We start from the raw sequence: 21,008 nt of genomic DNA, 5'->3' as shown, positions 1-21,008 counted from the left end.
AGACTGCTGCTAAACGAATTCAAAGAAGTCTGGCCTGAGGATTTACCTGATGGATTGCCCCCCATGAGGGACATCCAACATCACATAGACCTCGTCCCTGGGGCTAGCCTGCCCAATCGCCCTCATTATCGGATGAGTCCGAAGGAGTGTGAGATACTTCAGGGGCAAGTGGAGGAATTGATCCGTAAGGGTCTCTTGAGAGAGAGCATGAGCCCATGTGCCGTACCAGCATTATTAACGCCAAAGAGAGATGGAAGCTGGCGCATGTGTGTCGACAGCCGAGCAATCAACAAAATTACCATCAAATATCGGTTTCCAATACCACGGTTGGATGACATGCTCGATATGTTAGAAGGGGCTAAGGTGTTCTCTAAACTAGATCTAAGGAGCGGGTACCATCAGATTCGTATTCGACCCGGTGATGAGTGGAAAACGGCATTCAAGACCAAGGAAGGGTTGTATGAGTGGCTGGTCATGCCCTTCGGCCTATCGAACGCACCAAGTACTTTTATGCGTTTAATGAATCAAGTTCTAAAACCATTCACTGGCCGATTTGTGGTAGTATATTTTGATGACATATTGATATATAGCCAGGATGAGGCGGAGCACAGGAAACATCTCAGGCAGGTGCTACAGGTCCTACAAATTAACAAGTTGTACCTCAACTTGAAGAAGTGTAGTTTTTTAACTGACAGCCTGTTGTTTTTAGGATTTGTTGTTACATCCACAGGCATTCGTGTGGACGATGAAAAGGTGCGAGCTATTAGGGAATGGCCGATCCCGACAAACATTCATGAGGTGAGGAGTTTTCATGGGTTGGCGACTTTCTATCGTCGATTTGTGCGAGATTTTAGCACCATAGTCGCGCCTATAACAGATTGCATGAAAAAAGGCCCGTTTCAGTGGACCGATAAAGCTGATAAGAGCTTTCATGAGATCAAGCATCGTTTGTCTACAACACCGGTCTTGGTGCTTCCTAATTTCGACAAATTGTTTGAGGTTGAGTGTGACGCTTCATACGTCGGAATTGGAGGAGTATTATCACAGGAAGGCAGGCCAGTAGCCTTCTATAGCGAGAAGCTCAGCGAAGCCCGAAAGAAGTGGTCGACTTATGAGCTTGAGTTGTACGCAGTTGTTCAGGCGCTGAGACATTGGCGGCATTATCTGATTCAAAGAGAGTTTGTTTTGTACACTGACCATCAAGCATTAAAGTTTATTAATAGTCAGACTAACGTGAATCGTGTGCATGCTAGATGGGTTGCGTTTTTACAGGAATTCACGTTCGTTCTGAAGCACAAGTCAGGGCAGCAGAACAAGGTGGCTGATGCACTTAGCCGTCGTGCATCACTACTAGTTACAATGAGCAACGAGGTAGTCGGCTTCGACTATCTCAAGGAGCTGTATGCCGAGGATGAGGACTTCAAAGATTCTTGGATGAAGTGTCAAGAAGGTCACCCCAGTGACCTTCATATACAGGACGATTTTCTCTTCAAAGGGAATCGATTGTGCATCCCCCAAAGTTCTCTGAGGGAGCAGATTATTCAGGAGCTACATGGAGGTGGCCTTGGTGGACACCTGGGGCGAGACAAGACGCGAGCTCTTGTGGAAGAGCGGTATTACTAGCCGCAATTAGTACGTGATGTGGGAAAAGCCGTACAACGTTGTCATGTTTGTCAGACCTCCAAGGGGCAATCTCAGAATACGGGCCTCTACACCCCGTTACCTGTGTCTGACGGTCCTTGGGAGGATTTATCAATGGACTTCGTGCTTGGTCTCCCACGAACACAACGCGGCATGGATTCGGTGTTCGTGGTGGTAGATCGTTTCTCCAAGATGGCGCACTTTATCCCATGCAAGAAGACCCTCGATGCAACACACGTGGCGAATCTATTTTTCAGGGAGGTCGTACGGCTACACGGGGTCCCCAAGACCATTACTTCCGATCGTGACATGAAGTTCATTAGCCACTTTTGGCGGACTTTATGGAATCGATTCGATACACGACTTCAATTCAGCAGTGCTTACCACCCACAGACTGATGGGCAGACCGAAGTTGTGAATCGCACGTTGGGAAACCTCCTTCGCTGTATTTCAGGAGAAAAATCGAAGCAGTGGGATTTGGCCTTGTCTCAAGCAGAGTTTGCATTCAACAACATGGTGAACCGCTCAACAGGGAGATCACCATTCCAGATTATATACGGACGAGTGCCTCGCCACACACTTGACTTGGTCCCTCTGCCCAAGCACCCATGCACGAGCATTGCAGCAGAACATATGGCAGACAAGATCATGGGCATCCATGCAAAAGTGCAGACCAAGCTACATGCCTCAAACGAGAAGAACAAGGAACAAGCGGACAAGCATCGGCGACAAAAAGTGTTCGAGGTGGGCGACCGCGTTATGGTCCATCTGCGCAAAGAGAGATTTCCGACCGGGACGTACAACAAGTTGAAAAATAAGAAGATTGGACCCGTCCCAATCATCCGAAAGATTAATGATAACGCTTATATTGTTGATCTTCCAGATGACATGGCAATCTCACAAACTTTCAATGTCGCGGACCTAACTGAGTATCATGAACCAGAGCATGACGAGAACTCAAGGACGAGTTCTTTTGAAGTGGAGGAGACTGATGTAGAGCGGGTCGCAGACAATTACATGGCCAAGATGGATCAGAAAAGGCCCGGTCGATGACAGAAGTGATCCAGACCATCGAACCTTAAATCGGGCGTATCTTGCAATCCGGAATGAGTTATCTGACGTAAAATATATGATTTTGGGGTAGAACGAGCTACTGAAGCCAACCAACCCTGCTATGCCGGGTTACTCAGCCCGGAATTGCGAAAAACCCCTGGATTGACGGTCGTTTCCCTGTTTTAATTTCGTTTTTACTATAAATAGTAAGTTTTAGTTTGATTATAACTCTTCATCCGTCGGGCTTTAGGAGTTGCGCCCAACGTGAAAAGAGCTTAGAATAATTAGGAGAACGGTTTGGTGAAGCCAAATAGGACACTTACTATTTTTGGCCGAAAACCTTGCGCACTAGTAGACATCACGACCGTCTATAAATAGTAAGTTTACTATTTATAGTAAGTCGCGGATTCTAAGAGTTTGAGTTGTAGTTTGCTTCTAATTTCTTTCCCATTGCTTGGTAGCCCTATTTAAAGGGTTGTGAACTCGTTTTTATTCATCAATTAATCAATTTCGAATTTATTAGAATTTATTTCTATTTTCTGCTTTCTTTTCCTCGTGGATTCGAGAAGTCTCTGTGAGGAGTCCAGAGAAGCTCCGTGGATTCGGGGTAGTTATCCTCATCACGTTCATCCCTGCGTCACTCACTCAATCAGCGCTCCTTGGATATCAACTAAGGAAGGTCCATCTATTCACTGGACTTTTCAGTCGAGAGAGAGAGAGATTCTAAAATGTTGTTTGTAATACTAAATGGGATTAGATGGGAGTGGGTTTTAAGATTCCACGTGTCATTGCAAGGTTCTGTTTGCTAAAATGTTCCTTGAGCAAACATCCCTTGTGAAGCCTCTTCTTGGAATCAATGCCCGGGCAAGGGTTTTGCAGTCTTATTTTCGGTGTTACTTCACCATGATGTATGTGTTTTATCCATACTGTCCATCCATTTTGAAATATAATTTTAGGGCTTGATCCCAAAAATGAGGTAGATATAAAGCTCAGGTGGGCCAGACCATAGGAAAACAATAGTGATTGAATAACACATTTAAAAACCTCCTGGGGCCAATCGTGCAGTCCACTTGAGATTTGGATCTAATTCATTTTTGAGCTCATACCATAAAATGACACGAAAGAATGGGTGGACGGCATGGATGAAACACATATATCATGGTGGAGCTCACACAGCACCGACCGGTTGTGGCAAGATGAGTAGCCAATCCGTTTCCAACATTAGTGGGATTGCCTCCCAGCACATGAGCACGCCACACATCTACCAACATGGCATATTGATATGAGATCCAATCCATTCATTTGAGTCCTACTACTGATATGTAGGTGTTTTTGCCTAAGAATCAGTTGCACACTCATGAGATGGGCCACAGTTTATGAAACAAATATACAGTTGAAAATGTCTTGACTAAATCTTCATCATCCATTAAGCTACTTCACCTTGTGAATGGATTGGATATTATTTTTGGACCATAAAACCTTCACAATCAGAGCCACCTCATGGACGGCTTCAATATTCAATTGCTGGCCACGTTGGCACATGGGGTTGCATGTACATAGCAACCTTGTACGCAGCGTGTGAGCTTAGGTTATACTGCTCCAAATTTCTGGTAAATTTGGACCGTCCATTCAATGGGCCAGGCTGGACATTGGTTTAACTGTACATTTAATTTCATGGGTTACAGATGATCCAATCCATCCATTAGTTGCGTTTTTAAATAGCATACGGTTTTTAAGCTTTGAATGGTATGTTTGCTATTTCCCTGGCAAATGTGCTCTCTTTGTAATCTTAAGCAATCAATGATGCCACAAACAGATGAGTGAGATTACGGTTATGCCTACTTTTTCAGAAATGATCTTAACCATCCATTTTATCCTATATTTATCGGATGATATTTATTGGATGATTAGACCGGATCGACGTGATTTCCATTTCACAGCCCATTTCATGCTCGATGTAACGTACAACCAACACATTTGGATTGGATTGTCCCAATGCTCTGATGAACCAAGACTACTATAACTTAAAGTGCGCTGAAATTCGATGGGCTGTCATTTTAACATCACACAAACTAAAAGATTCTAGCCATCCATTCAATATCTTATAAAATGAATGGTCAAGATCATTTAAGGAAAAGTTCCTTACCATCCATTCCATGGCTTAGAAAATAATATCGGCTACAAAAATGAAATCTAACATATGGGCTGACAGGATTATCTAATAACTTCGATTTCACATCGTAGCCCATGAAATACATGTTGAAGTAAATAAACAGTCTGGATTGACCCATTAGACTTTCCAAATGCAATTAGCACTATATCATGTGAGAGCTATTGATCATCTCTCTGCTTTATTTAGAAGAAAAATAACTATAATATAAATATAGGACAAATACAGGTGTATATCTTAAAATTTCCCATAAACAAGGCGCCCAAGAAACATGAATTTGCGTCCTATCTTAAAAATAAAAATATTTAAAAAATAAAAGGATGGATTCACGAGGTTGAGGACTGTGTGACCATAGTTTTAATTTAGATAAGTAGACAGGTGAGATTTCTCTTGAAAACTTGTTGACTCAAAAATCTGGTAGAGTGACTCGAGGGAGTAACTCACCGGCTTTCCTATTCTTACTGAAATAAATGAAGTGCACCGCCCCCATTGGAGGAAGCACAGCAATGCTCTATACAATCTAAAATAACTGTGCGAAACTAAGGGATAAGTAGCCGCAAAACGAAATTAACGACGGATGTGGCCCGTCGCATAGTCCGTCATAAAATCCAGCCACAAATTCACAATTTCGACGGAGTCTATGTAGTATTAGAGTATTTTTATTTATTCCACGTGGTACATTAGGTACGCCAACTCTTGGTTGGGAGCGAATTAGGTGCAGCAGGGCCTCAGCTAAGACAATGGGGCCACCTTGATTTATGTATTCTATATCGACACCGTTCATCTATTTTTTAAGATTATTTTATAGCATGACTCCAAAGATGAATCATCCGGTTCTCAGGTGGATTATATCATAGAAAATAACAGTGATTGTCTATTAATGGCCCACAAAAGTTTTGGATCAAGCTAATATTTGTTTTTCCCTTCATTTGGGTTTGTCTGACCTTATTAACAGATTGGATGGCAAATAAACATCACAGTGGGTCTTAGGAAGTTTTAATGGTAGGCGTTCAATCACCACTGTTTTTTTATGGTGTGGTCCACCTAAGATTTGGATCTTTTTTATTTTTGGGACCATGTTATAAAATGAGCCAGAAAAAGGATGGACAATATGGATATACAACAGATACATTGAGGTGGGCCCCATGGTCAGTGCCTCACCTATCTAGTAAGCTATTAGCCTATTACGCGTTCCTCAATCAGCAGTCCATCTTTTGTTTGTATTACTTTTAAAAATAATAATAATAATAATAATAATAATAATAATTTAAAATTGCTAAGCACACGGGGTTGTACAAATCAGCTCATGTACACACTACACACGTACCAACATGGCACATTGATATGAGATCGGATCCATTCATTTGAGGGCTACTACCGTTTTGTAGGTGTTCTTGCCTAAGAATCAGTGAAACACTCATAAGGTGGGCCACAGTTTTATGAAACAAATGTATAGTGAAAAATGTCTTGACTAAAGTTTCCTCATCCTGTCAGCTGCTTCACCTTATGAATGGACTGGATAGTATTTTTGGACCATAAAATCTTCACATAAATATCAATAATGAAGGTATTCCCATACCTACCCTGGCTGAAGGAAAAAATGAAACTGAAAGTCAGGAAATTAACTGTAAATTTGAGTTCATCTGGCCCACATGAACAATTTCTAAATACCTGAGTATCAAGCCATACTCTGCCACCAGAGTATCAATGCCCAATGAGCAATGCAAGTGGCTGGATGATCGGTGAATCCTGACCGTTCAAATGGTTGGCCCTTGCATGTATAGCACATTGGAGGAAAACCAATCCATCGAATCAAGACTGGCATCAGATTAATAGACACGGATAGGGTACTACCCCCGCCTGTCCCAGCTCGGAACGTGCTGGGATTCTGAGGAGGCCACCGTGATGTATGGGTTTATCCACACCGTCCATCCTTTTTCCAATATCATTTTAGTAAACATGAATAAAAAATGAGTCAGATAAAAGGCTCCAGTAGACCACAAAGTGGAGATTAAACGTCAGCCATTAAAAACGTATTGGGAGTGGAGGAAGTTTTGAATCAAGCTGATACTTGTGTCTTGCCTTCTTCCGGCTTGATGTGACCTCATGAGTTGGATGGAAAATATAAATCACGGTGGCCATAGGAAGGTTTCAACGGTCAGGTCATTATCAACGCTTCTTCCAGTTGTGTGTAGTTGAGCCTTGAATCTCCTGCGGATGCAAGTTATACGGAAAAAAAAAAAAAAAAAAAAAAAGGATGAACGGTATGGATAATCCCATACATCACAGTAGGCTCCATCAGATCCTCAGCTTCTTCCGAGCCGGGGCCAGGCGGGGTAGTACCCAATGGGCGTCCCAGATTAACAGATTATTTTATTGTATAGGCTTAAAAATTAATAGATCCAAATCTCAAGTGGACCACACGGTGTTCACCGAACGCCTACCATTGAAAAATTTTTGGAGCCACAAAAGTTTTGGATCAAGCTCATATTTGTTTTTTTCTCTTTATTCAGGTATGCATGACCTAATCAACAGGTTGGATGTCCAATAAACAATACAGTGGGCCTTAGAAGGTTTTTAACGGTGGACATTCAATCAATACTGTTTTCTCGTGTGTGGTCCACCTGAGATTTATTTCTACCTCATTTTGGGATCAAGCCTTAAAATGATCTTTAAAAATGGATGGACGGCGTAGATAAAATACTTACATCATGGTGGGGTCCACAGACCACTAGCCCCTTTCTAGTAGGGGCGTCACTAGCCAAACCGCGTCCCATATTAACAAGGTTCCGTTTCAAACTGGACAGGTGTCACTTTTTATTTTACCCAGTCACTTTCAAGGCCACAAAGCAACGGCTAGGATTGAATGTTTGAGTTATTTTTTCCTCCCACTGCCATTCATCACCCTCACATCATGGCTCCTGGCCTGTTTTGAAAGAGGTATGGACCGAGAATGATTCCTTGCAGAAGGGTCGGCATCAGTCTCCGTTAAAATATAAAAGTTAAAAACCTTAAGCCGCCCTCACGTAAGCGTCAGGCGCGGATCAGGTGAGGCAGGGGTAACTGCTCAGTGGGTGAGGCTATGACTGTGGGGCCCACCTAGATATATCTGTTGTATATCCACGCCGTCCATCCGTTTTTCGGAATCATCTCAGTGATTGCTCCAAAAATGAGGAAAATCTAAATCTCAAGTGGACCACACAATAAGGATTGAACTCCCACCATTAAAAACTTCTTGGGGCTACAGAAGTTTTGGATCAAGATTCTATTTGTGTTTTCTCTTCATCATCTAGGCCTGTGCGACCTTATCACCAGGTCGGATGTTAAATGAACATTACAATGGACCTTTGGAAATTTTTAATGGTGGACGTTCAATCAACACTGTTTTCCTGTGGCGTGGTCCACCTGAGATTTGGATCTTCTTCATTTTTAGGAACTTATTTTAAAATGAGAAGTAAAGAAAGATGAACACTATTGATATACAACACATAGATTGAGGTGGGCCCCATGGTCAGTGCCTCACCTGTCAATAGGCCGGGCTGATTTAGTCTTGGCCCGAATTTTGAACTGTTTCGGGTCGAGCAGTGAGGCTAGCCTGTTCCAAAATCTGATTTTGCATGTCCAAGCCCAGCCCATTGATATCCCCAGCTATCATCTTGCCTCACCCAATCAGCGCTCCTTGGATATTAACTAAAGAAGGTCCATCTATTCATTGGACTTTTCAGTCGAAAGAGAGAGATTCTAAAATGTCTTTGTAATACTAAATGGGATTAGATGGTAGTGGGTTTTAAGATTCCACGTATCATTGTAAGGTTCAATTTGATTTTGCAGGTCCAAGCCCGGCCTATTGATATCCCCAGTTGTCATCACACCTCACCCAATCAACACTCCTTGGATATCAACTAAGGTCCATCTATTCATTGGATTTTTCGGTAGAGAGAGAGAGAGAGAGAGAGAGAGAGAGAGATTCTAAATGTTGTTTGTAATACTAAATGGGATTAGATGGGAGTGGGTTTTAAGATTCCACGTATCATTGTGAGGATCAATCTGATTTTGCAGGTCCAAGTCCAGCCTATTGATATCCCCAGCTGTCATCAGGCCTCACTCAATCAACACTCCTTGGATATCAACTAAGGTCGGTCCATTCATTCATTGGACTTTTCAGTAGAGAGAGAGAGATTCTAAAATGTCCTTTGTAATACTAAATGGGATTAGATGGGAGTGGGTTTTAAGATTCCACGTATCATTGTAAGGTTCAATCAGATTTTACAGGTCCAAGCCCGGCCCATTGATATCCCCAGCTGTCATCCCGCCTCACTCAATCAGCGCTCCTTAGATATCAACTAAGGAAGGTCTATCTATTCATTGGACTTTTCAGTTGAGAGAGAGATTCTAAAATGTTGTTTGTAATACTAAATGGGATTAGATGGGAGTGGGTTTTAAGATTCCATGTGTCAAGGTTTTGTTTGCTAAAATGTCCCTTGTGAAGCCTCTTCTTGGAATCAATGCCCGGGCAAGGGTTTTGCAGTCTTATTTTCGGTGTTATGTGGACTTCACCATGATGTATATGTTTTATCCATACTGTCCATCCATTTTGAAATATAATTTTAGGGCTTGATCTCAAAAATGAGGTAGAAATAAATCTCAGGTGGACCAGACCATAGGAAAACAATAGTGATTGAATAACACATTTAAAAACCTCCTGGGGCCAATCGTGCAGTCCACTTGAGATTTGGATCTAATTCATTTTTGAGCTCATACTATAAAATGACACGGAAGAATGGGTGGACGGCATGGATGAAACACATATATCATGGTGGAGCTCACACAGCACCGACCGGTTGTGGCAAGATGAGTAGCCAATCCGTTTCCAACATTAGTGGGATTGCCTCCCAGCACATGTGCACACCACACATGTACCAACATGGCATATTGATATGAGATCCAATCCATTCATTTGAGTCCTACTACTGATATGTAGGTGTTTTTGCCTAAGAATCAGTTGCACACTCATGAGGTGGGCCACAGTTTATGAAACAAATATACAGTAGAAAATGTCTTGACTAAATCTTCATCATCCATTAAGCTACTTCACCTTGTGAATGGACTGGATATTATTTTTGGACCATAAAATCTTCACAATCAGAGCCACCTCAAGGACGGCTTCAATATTCAATTGCTGGCCACGTTGGCACATCGGGTTGCATGTACATAGCAACCTTGTACGCAGCGTGTGAGCTTAGGTTATACTGCTCCAAATTTCTGGTAAATTTGGACCGTCCATTCAGTGGGCCAGGCTGGACATTGGTTTTACTGTACATTTAATTTCATGGGTTACAGATGATCCAATCCATCCATTAGTTGCGTTTTTAAATAGCATACGGTTTTTAAGCTTTGAATGGTATGTTTGGTATTTCCCTGGCAAATGTGCTTTCTTCGTAACCTTAAGCAATCAATGATGCCACAAACAGATGACTGAGATTACGGTTATGCCTACTTTTTCAGAAATGATCTTAACCATCCATTTTATCCTATATTTATTGGATGATTAGACCGGATCGACGTGATTTCCATTTCACAGCCCATTTCATGCTCGATGTAACGTACAACCAACACATTTGGATTGGATTGTCCCAATGCTCTGATGAACCAAGACTACTATAACTTAAAGCGCGCTGAAATTCGATGGGCTGTCATGTAAACATCACACAAACTAAAAGATTCTAGCCATCCATTCAATATCTTATAAAATGAATGGTCAAGATCATTTAAGGAAAAGATCCTTACCATCCATTCCATGGCTTAGAAAATAATGGCTACAAAAATGAAATCAATTAGAAGAAAAATAACTATAATATATATAGGATAAATACAGGTGTATATCTTAAAATTTCCCATAAACAAGGCGCACAAGAAACATGAATTTGCGTCCTCTCTTAAGAATAAAAATATTTAAAAAATAAAAGGATGGATTCACGAGGTTGAGGACTGTGTGATCATAGTTTTAATTTAGATAAGTAGACATGTGAGATTTCTCTTGAAAACTTGTTGACTCAAAAAACTGGTAGAGTGACTCGAGGGAGTAACTCACCGACTTTCCTATTCTTAACTGAAATAAAACAAGTGCACCGCCCCCATTGGAGGAAGCACAGCAATGCTCTACTCAATCTAATATCACTACGCCAAAATTATGAACATCTGTCGCAAAACCAAATTAAGGACGGATTTGGCCCGTCGCATGGTCCATCGTCTTTTCCATTACAGACAATTTTGACGTAATCTATATAGTATTAAGAGTATTTTATTTATTCCACGTGGTCCATTAGGTGCACCACCTCTTGGTCGGGAGTGGATTAGCTAGGTGCGGTATGGCCTCAGCTAAGACAATAGGGGCCACCTTGATTTATGTATATATTCTACATCCACATTGTCCATCTATTTTTTTAGATTATTTTATAGCATGACTCCAAAGCTGAATCATCCGGTTCTCAGGTTGATTATATCATAGAAAATAATAGTGATTGTCCATTAATGGCCCACAAAAGTTTTGGATCAAGCTGATACTTATTTTTCCCTTCATTTGGGTTTGTCTGACCTTATCAACAGATTGGACGGCAAATAAACATTACAGTGGGTCTTAGGAAGTTTTAATGGTAGGTGTTCAATCACCGCTGTTTTTTTGTGTGGTCCACCTAAGATTTGAATCCTTTTCATTTTTCGGACCATGTTATAAAATGAGCCAGAAAAAGGATGGACAGTATGGATATACAACAGATACATTGAGGTGGGCCCCGTGGTCAGTGCCTCACCTATATAGTAAGCTATTAGCCTATTACCCGTTCCTCAATCAGCGGTCTATCCTTTGTTTGTAATACTTTAAAAATAATAATAATAATAATAATAATAATAATAATAATTTGAAATTGCTAAGCACACGGGGTTGAACAAATCAGCTCATGTACACACTACACACGTACCAACATGGCACATTGATATGAGATCCGATCCATTCATTTGAGGCCTACTACCGTTTTGCAGGTGTTCTTGCCTAAGAATCAGTGAAACACTCATAAGGTGGGCCACAGTTTTATGAAACAAATGTATACTGGAAAATGTCTTGACTAAAGTTTCCTCATCCAGTCAGCTGCTTCACCTTATGAATGGACTGGATAGTATTTTTGGACCATAAAATCTTCACAATCAGAGCCACCTCATGGACGGTTTGATCGATATTCAATTGTTAGCCACGTTGGCACATGGGGTGGCAGGTACATAGCTACCTTGTACGCAGAGTGTGGGCTTAGGTTATACAGCTCCAAATTTCACCGTGAAATTTGGGCAGTCCATTCAATGGGCCAGGCTGTTCATTAGTTTTACCGTACATTTCATTTCACGGGTTTCTGATTATCTAATCCATCAGTAAGTTGGCCTTTGTTTAATAGCATACGGTTTCTAAGCTTTGAATGGTATGTTCGTAACTATAAGTAATCAATGATGGCACAAACAGATTACTAACGCTGTGATATGCCTACTTATCTAGAAATGATCTTGACTGTCCATTTTACCGGGTATTTAATGGACAAGCAACACCTTGGATTGGATTGTCCAAATGCTCCGATGAACCAATACTACTACTAAAGTGCTCTGAAATTCCATGGGCAACTGTGTAAACATTATACAAACTACAAGATTCTAGCCATCCACTCAATATCTTATAAAATGAAGGGTCAAGATCATTTAAGGAAAATATCCTTACCATCCCAACCATGGCTTACGAAATAACGGCTACAAAAATGAAGCCTAACTTATGGGTGGATAGGATCATCTGACAAGTGTGGTTTCACATTGTAGCCCATGAAATGCATATAGTATAAATATAGGACAAATATAGGTGTATATATTAAAATTTCCCAAAAAACAAGGCACACGAGGAACATGAATTTGCAGCATATCCTGAAAATTTTTAAAATAAAAATATTTAAAAATAAATAAATAAACGAAAGATGGATTCACGAGGTCGAGGACTGCATGTGACTGCAGTTTTAATTTTGTTACCGAAAACTTGCTGAGGAGCCTTGTTAGGTCAAGTCCAACTGAGTTTACTCAAAATTTTGGTTGGGTCTGAGTGATTCAATGGACGAAAGCCAGTAGAGCCCACCTTCATGTATATATTCTATATTCATGCCGTTCATCTATTTTTTAGATTATTTTATGGCATGACCCCAAAAATGAAGCAGATCCAATCCTCAGTGGACCACACCATAGGAAATAGTGGTGATTGTCCATTAATGAGTAACAAAAGTTTATGATCAAGTTGATATTTGTTTGTTCCCTTCATCCAAGTTTATGTGACCTTATGAATAGATTGGATGGAAAATAAACATTACAGTGGGTCTCAGGGAGTTTTTAATGGTAGGGCCTTCAATCATCATTGTTTCCTATAATATAGTCCCTGTGGGTTTTGGAACTGCTTTATTTTTTGGCTGCTGCTCTAAATGAGCTGGTAAAATGGATTGACAATGTGGATGTAGAAGACGTATATCAAGTTAGGTCCCATGACAAGGACGGCACCCTCCTTATTGAGGCTGGGCCAAACCTAATCCGCTCCCCCTTGGTTGTCCTCAGTGAAAAATTCCTATTGATTCAGCACTTAGGTAGGCACCTAAAACCACTAAATGCATGTGGTATGGATCATATGAGTTTTGGAAGTTTGTGCTTTTTGCGCAATTCATTCATACAAATGATGGCATCAAATGAATGAATTGGAAGGTGCATAGACACTACATTGAGCCTAGTGTGCACTCTGCACCAATTGTTTCCTACCATATGGCCCACCTAAGTGTTAACTTAATATGATTTTGGGTTTGATAGTGAAGATGAGACAGCGTACATGATGGATAGTTGGGTGGATCTTATGAAAGTTCCCTACCTGGCAAGTAACATGGGAGATTGGATTAGGTGCAGCCATTATGGTGAGGCCCACCTTGATGTATGTATTCTACATCTGTCTTTGTACATCCGTTTTGCCAGGTCAGTTTAGGGCATGAGCTTAAAAATAAGTAGATCCAAATCTTAGGTGAATCATTCTATAAGAAACAGTGGTGATTGAACACCCCAACGCTAAAAACATTTTGGGGCATATAATAATATTTATTAGGCATAAAATAGTACACAAACCTAGATGACTGGTCACGCAAACCCTGTTGAAGGTAAAACAAAAAAACATATGTATGCTTCATCTAAAATTTTGGTAGCTCACAAGAAGTTTTTATTGGTCAATCACCACCATTGCCTATGATATGGTCCACTTGAGATTAATGGTCAATCACCACCATTGCCTATGATATGGTCCACTTGAGATTTGAATCTTTTTTTTTTTTTTCCGCTTATACCCTAAAATGATATGATAAAATGGATAGACAATGTGGATACAGATTACATATATCAAGGTGGGCTTCATTGATTTTGAAAGGCCACACGGTGACAATTTTGGGCCAACCCCTTTGATATTGGCTTACTAATTATTCGGTTGAACCACTTTTAAATATGCATTGCATGACTCCATCTCTAACAGTGAATTAACCTAACCTGATCAAATATTACACTATCAAGGACTTAATCCGGTGCCCAGCATCATGAACCCCAATGTAGAAAGCCAATACCCTTGCAAACACTAGGGATATTCCCCTGGTGGCAGCCGACCATTATGCATATATTTTATATTTACATGGTTCGTCCAATTTATCATATCATTTTAAAGTATGATACTAAAAATGAAGCAGATCTAAAGTTCAAATGGACCACACAATAGGAAATGATAAGGATAATAACACCCACCATTGAAACCTTTTTATGGCCCATTGTGACAGTAACTTGTCATTCAACCAATTCATAAAAATGACAAAGAACTAGATGGAAAAATACAAATATCAACATCATTCAAAATTTGTGTGTACCAAAGGAGTTTTAGTGGTGGGTGCTCAATCACCACCGCTTCTTATGATGTGGTCCACATGAGCTTGGATCTATCTAATTTTGTACTCATGCATTAATGAGCTGGAAAAATAGATATGACAAAGTAGATACATAACATACATCATGGTGGGTCCCACGGTGCCTGCTACCAAGGATATCTCTGGTGGTAGGGTGACCAGGCAATCCCTTACGTTCAAGTTGCAAAACAGATAACTTCCCTGAGTTGTCAATGACTCGTTCTGACCCCTACTAATCTATTTCAGAGATTTGCACAATGTCCACATCAATGTAGGTAAGCGGACGATATCCAAGGTTCCACGTGGGAATTTTAAAAATGGAGCGTGACGAAGCAAGGACAAATGTAAAATTTTCAGCAATATCCATTGCCGCTGCTTTTAATATTTTACATTGAGTACGAATTGAAGAAAATTATCCTGCATTGCCCAAAATACCCTTTAGCAATGGGAGAAGGGCTGGGCGTTTTTTCGTCCACATCCAGTGGGCAGGGATTACCGGTGTTGGCTATGACTCCGATTGCGCAGTGTGGCACACACTACTGAACTGGGTCGTGTGTTGATGTAGCAAGTTCTGTGGACCCCACCATGATGTCTGTGTTGTATCCACACCGTCCATCTATTTTACTGGTCATTTCAAGGGATTAGCCCAAAAATAGAAGATCCAAAGCTTAAGTAGACCACACCATAGAAAGCAGTGGGGATAATTAACTATGCTCACCATTCAAACCTTCCTAAGGTCCACGTGGACCAAGAGAAAGGTAAAAGACAAATATCAGCTTGATCGAAAATATCCGCATGTTCATTAGATCACATAGACCTAATGAAAGGTAAAGGACAAATATTGATCAAAAATATCAGCTTGTCCAGAAGGTCACATAGACCTAGAGAAAGGTAAAGGACAAATATCAGCTTGATTGAAAACTTTTGATAGCCTTGAGAATTTTTGCATTCAATTCCCACTTTTTCTATTGTGTGGTCCACTTGAGTTTTATATCTAACTCTTGTTTGGGTCATGCCCTAAAATGATCTGGAAAAATGGATGGATGGTGTGGATATAACACATGCATCACAGTGGAGCCCACAGACCTCCTGGACATTAACATACCACAGATCTAGGTGGTGTGTGCCACATTCATGTGGCAAATGGGGATTAGGGGTAGGACTGCAACTTGGGTTTGTGTTGGAAAACGCCTGCCAGATCTAAAAATGGGTCGGGTTGAGTTGGGATTTGGGTTGAGCAAATTCAGGTCAAGTTGACAATAATAACATATATTTAGGTCTGGTTGGGACTGGTTAAAGTTGGTAATGGAGGAATTTGGATTAAGTTCAGCTTCGTAACCTCATATTTGACTATGTTTCTTTCTTTTTTTGTTATCATTACACCCCACACTCAGTTCACACTTTACTGTTAGTCACCCTCACTAAGGATCGATACCAAGACCTCAGTATTGAAACAAAGTATCTTTCACTCAGTCTGCCACTTGAACTATGGATCAGGGTGTTGGATTGCCGGTTGGGTCATCTTGAGGTTGGGTTTGTAGTGAGTGGAACTATAGCCCAACCAAACCAGCTAATGCTAGGGGTGCAACTTGGGTGAGGCTCAATCAGAATTCAACCCGCGAATCCCACATCTAGTCTTTTGGTTGGGTGGGACGCGGATTGCATCCTACCCCGTCCAGACAGGGATCTATGAGGCTCACCGTGATGTTAGTGTTTTATCCACGCCATTAATCGCTTTTCTCAGATCGTCTTAAGGTATGAACCAAAAAACGAGGCAGGTACACGGCTTAAGTCGACCACAAAGTGCGGATTGAATGTCCACCATTAAAAGCGTCTTGGAAGCTGGAGAAGTTTCGGATCAAGCTGATATTTGTTTTTTTCACTTCATCCACAACTGCATGACCTTATGAATAGGTTGGATGGTATAAAAACATCACGGTTGGCCTTAGAAAGGTTTCAATGGTGGGTGTCATTATCACCGTAGCTTCCTTTGGGGTGGTCCATTGGAGCTGCGGACCTGCTTCAGGTTTAGGATGGTATGTTAGAATGATACAATAAAAGCCATTAACGGCGTTGATAAAACACTTACATCACGGTGGGCCCCATAGATCCCTACCTGGACAGGTTACCGTTCGGGCGGGGGTAGGACGCAGTCCGCGTCCGGTTGGGTGGGGCTTGGGTTGAGGCGTAGGGCAACATAATACATATGCAATATATATTACTATATCTAATGTATGTGTTGTATAAGATACTAAATTATTAATATTTAGAGAGCATATGGTTCAACCCAACCAACTCAATCGGATCGAACCCATTTAGGAAGGGCCGTAGATCGACCCAACCTAATGTCAGGTTAACCCTCATTGCTACTAGAACTGCACAAGTTCCATCCCTAAATGACGCTGGAATTACATGGCTGGAAAGGCCCACACCCGAATTTTGAACTTGTTACTTGCACTACTGGCAAATGGACGTTTGAAAAAGAATCGGCATATGCTGTGGGACAATTTGCTTGTATTGGATGGCTTGGATGCATTCCCACCAATTTTTTGCTAGACAATCCGCTTTCTGCTCAATTTTTTTAGCCATCTATTTTCCTAAAAGTGATTCAATAAATAACATAACCTATACTGTAAGTAATCAGCAAAAGACAAGACGTACACTTGGTCATGGACCACATGGTTCATGCACGGCTTGTATCGATCTGCACATGTGCTACATTGGACATCAGAGACAAGAAAGAGATGCTTTTAACGTTAGGTAGCATCTTTGACTGTTACTGGAAACTCAATACTACGGTTCCGTATGGTTCACGCAGGCTATGGAAATCTAAGTACGTACTTCACGAGTTGGGCTCACCAAGATTTCAAATTCAAGGACTGTCTACCTCACACGTGTATTATCATTCCATGAACTTTATATAATTTTTCTCAACAAATATATATTTTAGGTTTGTCCATTATCATTATTTTAACAAAAATTATTATTCCAATAAATCAAAATATCATTTTGATAACAAAGCCAGTTTTAATTTATATACCTTAAAATGGTTATTTTTTATAGACATGCATGACACGCATTTTACTCGTGTGAACGTGACACGAATAAGACCGTCTATCTTCAACTATCCCTTACGTGATGCATTCAACTTTCTAGTGGCCCACACATATCACTTATGCTAATGCCCAAAATAAATGTCACATCTATCACATGTACCATAATGCTAGTAAAAGTGACAACTTGGTAAAGGGTACGCCATTTATGTTTGGTGTTAGCGAGGACTCTGATTATTTAGTGTAGTGCACACCACTAACCATAGTGATGTGTTGACATGGTAAAGTTTTATGAGCCCCACCATGATATCTATGATGATAGAGTTGTACATGAATTGAATTGAACCGAGCTTAGCACAGTCGGGCTCAACTCAACCCTAAGTCAATTTATTTTAAACAAACTGTGCAACAAGAAGTCTATTTTGAGAAACTGCATAAATTTAAAGCGATTCCTAGAGTTTTTCAACTTTGTACAAAAATTACAAAAATTGGAGTTCCTCACTTATAAATAAGGCTTCTTATGACATTCCTAAGCATCATTAAATGCATCTCAAAGCAAGATTTAGGGTTTATTAAGAGTTTTTAATTTTATTAAAGTTTTATAAGTTGTTTTTAAAAAAAAATTAGATCTTTTCTATTTGCATTTATTTTTTTCTTGTTGCTTTTTATTTCTGCAAATTAATTATGTTTTTTTAAGTGCCTTCTAACCCAAGCTAGAAGAGAAGCACATGGGTTTAATAATTCTTTAAGTTTTGATGATTGATTATTTTTAATGATGAGAAGAATGGTATATACATGTTATTTATTATTTAGGTTTTGTTTTTTTATCTTCTTGTGAGATCCATATGTTTCCATTATATGAGATCCACATTGATAGATAAGCTTACCCTAGATCAATCAGATTTCCTAGATGAGAGAGGTTCTCAACCTATTATATTTCTTTAATTTTCATTATCTCATTGATATTGAATTCTTAAAATCACTAACGCTTGAGAATATATATTAATGATGCAAATTCATGATTTTCTAATCTTTTATATCATTCATTAAAATATTTAAACTATTTTATTTTTCGATTAGGCTGACCATAGTGCTCATATCCTAATTATGTTATCCAAGTCATCATGATTTTAAAATATTAACCTATATGTAAAACTTTGAAGCTTGGGTATTATTTTAATTCAGTTGAATTACATCCATCCAAAAATTTCAAAATCAAATCATCGGTTTCGTTTTTATTACTTAATTGGTTTTGCATTTGATTTTTTCCTTCTCGCAATTCATCTCCCTGTGGGATCAACCCTGTATTCACATGATATTATTACGAACCTCTGCACTTGGAGGCAAACAATCATGTGTGTCGAACATCAACACCGTGAATTTGATCGGCCCCCTTTAAATTATAGGATATCCCAAAAATCAATCATATACAAAACTTAGGTGGGCCATACCATCTAAAATTATGTGAAGACATTCCTAAAACATATAAAAGTACTTGGTGGGGCCCACCTAAAATTTAGATGCATCTGAAACTTGGCCTGACCCCTCATCCAAGTGAGACACACATAATGAATGGTCTGGATTTGTGAACCACACCTCGGTGGGCCCAAAAAATGATTATGAATATTGTAATGGGAGGGTAACCTGTAACTGACGTAAAGGTTTCACGAAGTAGTGGCAGTGGCTGGCAGGTGTACGTATACTAACACACTAGGTAGCAGGTGATTTGACGTCAGCAAGTTCTATGGGTCCCATCATGAGGTATGTGTTATATCCAAACCGTCCATCCATTTGGCGAGCTCGTCTTAAGGCTTGAGTCAAAAAATAAGACAAATCTAAAGATCAAGTGGGCCACAATGCAAAAAGCAGTGGGGTTGAACTTCTACCATTGAAACAGAAGAATCTGAACAATATCCAACCCGATCCAACTCGGTTTCCCTGACGAGTCGGACTCAGTTCGGGTCAGGTCAGCTGTGTTACGGATTGGATCGAGTCAGAGGACTCGGACTCGGTCCCGGATCGGATCAAGTTTGGTCAGAGCATTAAAAGTTTTGGACCAATTCGAGTTGGACCCAATCCGGTCCGACTCAACTTGATGCCCACCTCTAACTACTTTTTCAGAAATGATCTTAACCATCCATTTTATCCAATATTTATTGGATGATCAGACCGGATTGACGTGATTTCCATTTCTTGCTGGACGTAATGGACAGCTAACACCTTTGGATTGGATTGTCCCAATGCTTAGATGAACCAAGACTACTATAACTTAAAGTGCTCTGAAATTCGATGTGCTATCATGTAAACATTACACAAACTAAGAGATTCTAGCCATCCATTCAATATCTTATAAAATGAATGGTCAAGATCATTTAAGGAAAAGATCCTTACCATCCCATCCATGGCTTAGAAAATAATGGCTACAAAAATGAAATCTAACATATGGGCAGACAGGATTATCTAATAACTACGATTTCACATTGTAGCCCATGAAATACATGCTGAACTCAATAGATGGTCTGGATTGACCCACTAGACTGTCTAAATGGAATTAGGAGCACTGTCAGTTGAAAGGTATGGATCATCTCTCAGCTTTAACTAGAAGGAAAATAACTATAGTATAAAAATAGGACAAATACAAGTGTATATCTTAAAATTTCCCGAAAAAACAAGGCGCACAAGAATCATGAATTCGGGGCCTATCATATATATATATATATATATATATATATATATATATATATATATATATAAACAGAGCTTCGGATTCACGAGGCTGAGAACTAGTGTGGGACCAAAGTTTTAATTTTGGTAAGTAAACTCAGATAAGATTTCGATTCAAGTCTCTTGAAAACTTGTGGAAGAGCTAAGTTAATTAGGTCAAGACCAATTGAGTTGACTCAAAAATCTGGTTGACTCATAGTGACTCGAGGGAGTAACTCACCAACTTTCCTTTTCTTACTAAACTAAAATAAGTGAACCGCCCCACGGGAGGAAGCACAGCAATGCGCTATTCAATCTAATATATAGTGTTAAGTGTATTTTATTTATTCAACGTCATCCATTAGGTTCACCATCCCTTGGTTGGGAGTGGATTAG

The sequence above is a fragment of the Magnolia sinica genome, chromosome 4, assembly GCF_029962835.1.
Source record: "Magnolia sinica isolate HGM2019 chromosome 4, MsV1, whole genome shotgun sequence".
Taxonomy (NCBI): Eukaryota; Viridiplantae; Streptophyta; class Magnoliopsida; order Magnoliales; family Magnoliaceae; genus Magnolia; species Magnolia sinica.
The sequence above is the reverse complement of the archived record's forward strand: the minus strand, read 5'-3'. Positions refer to the sequence as shown.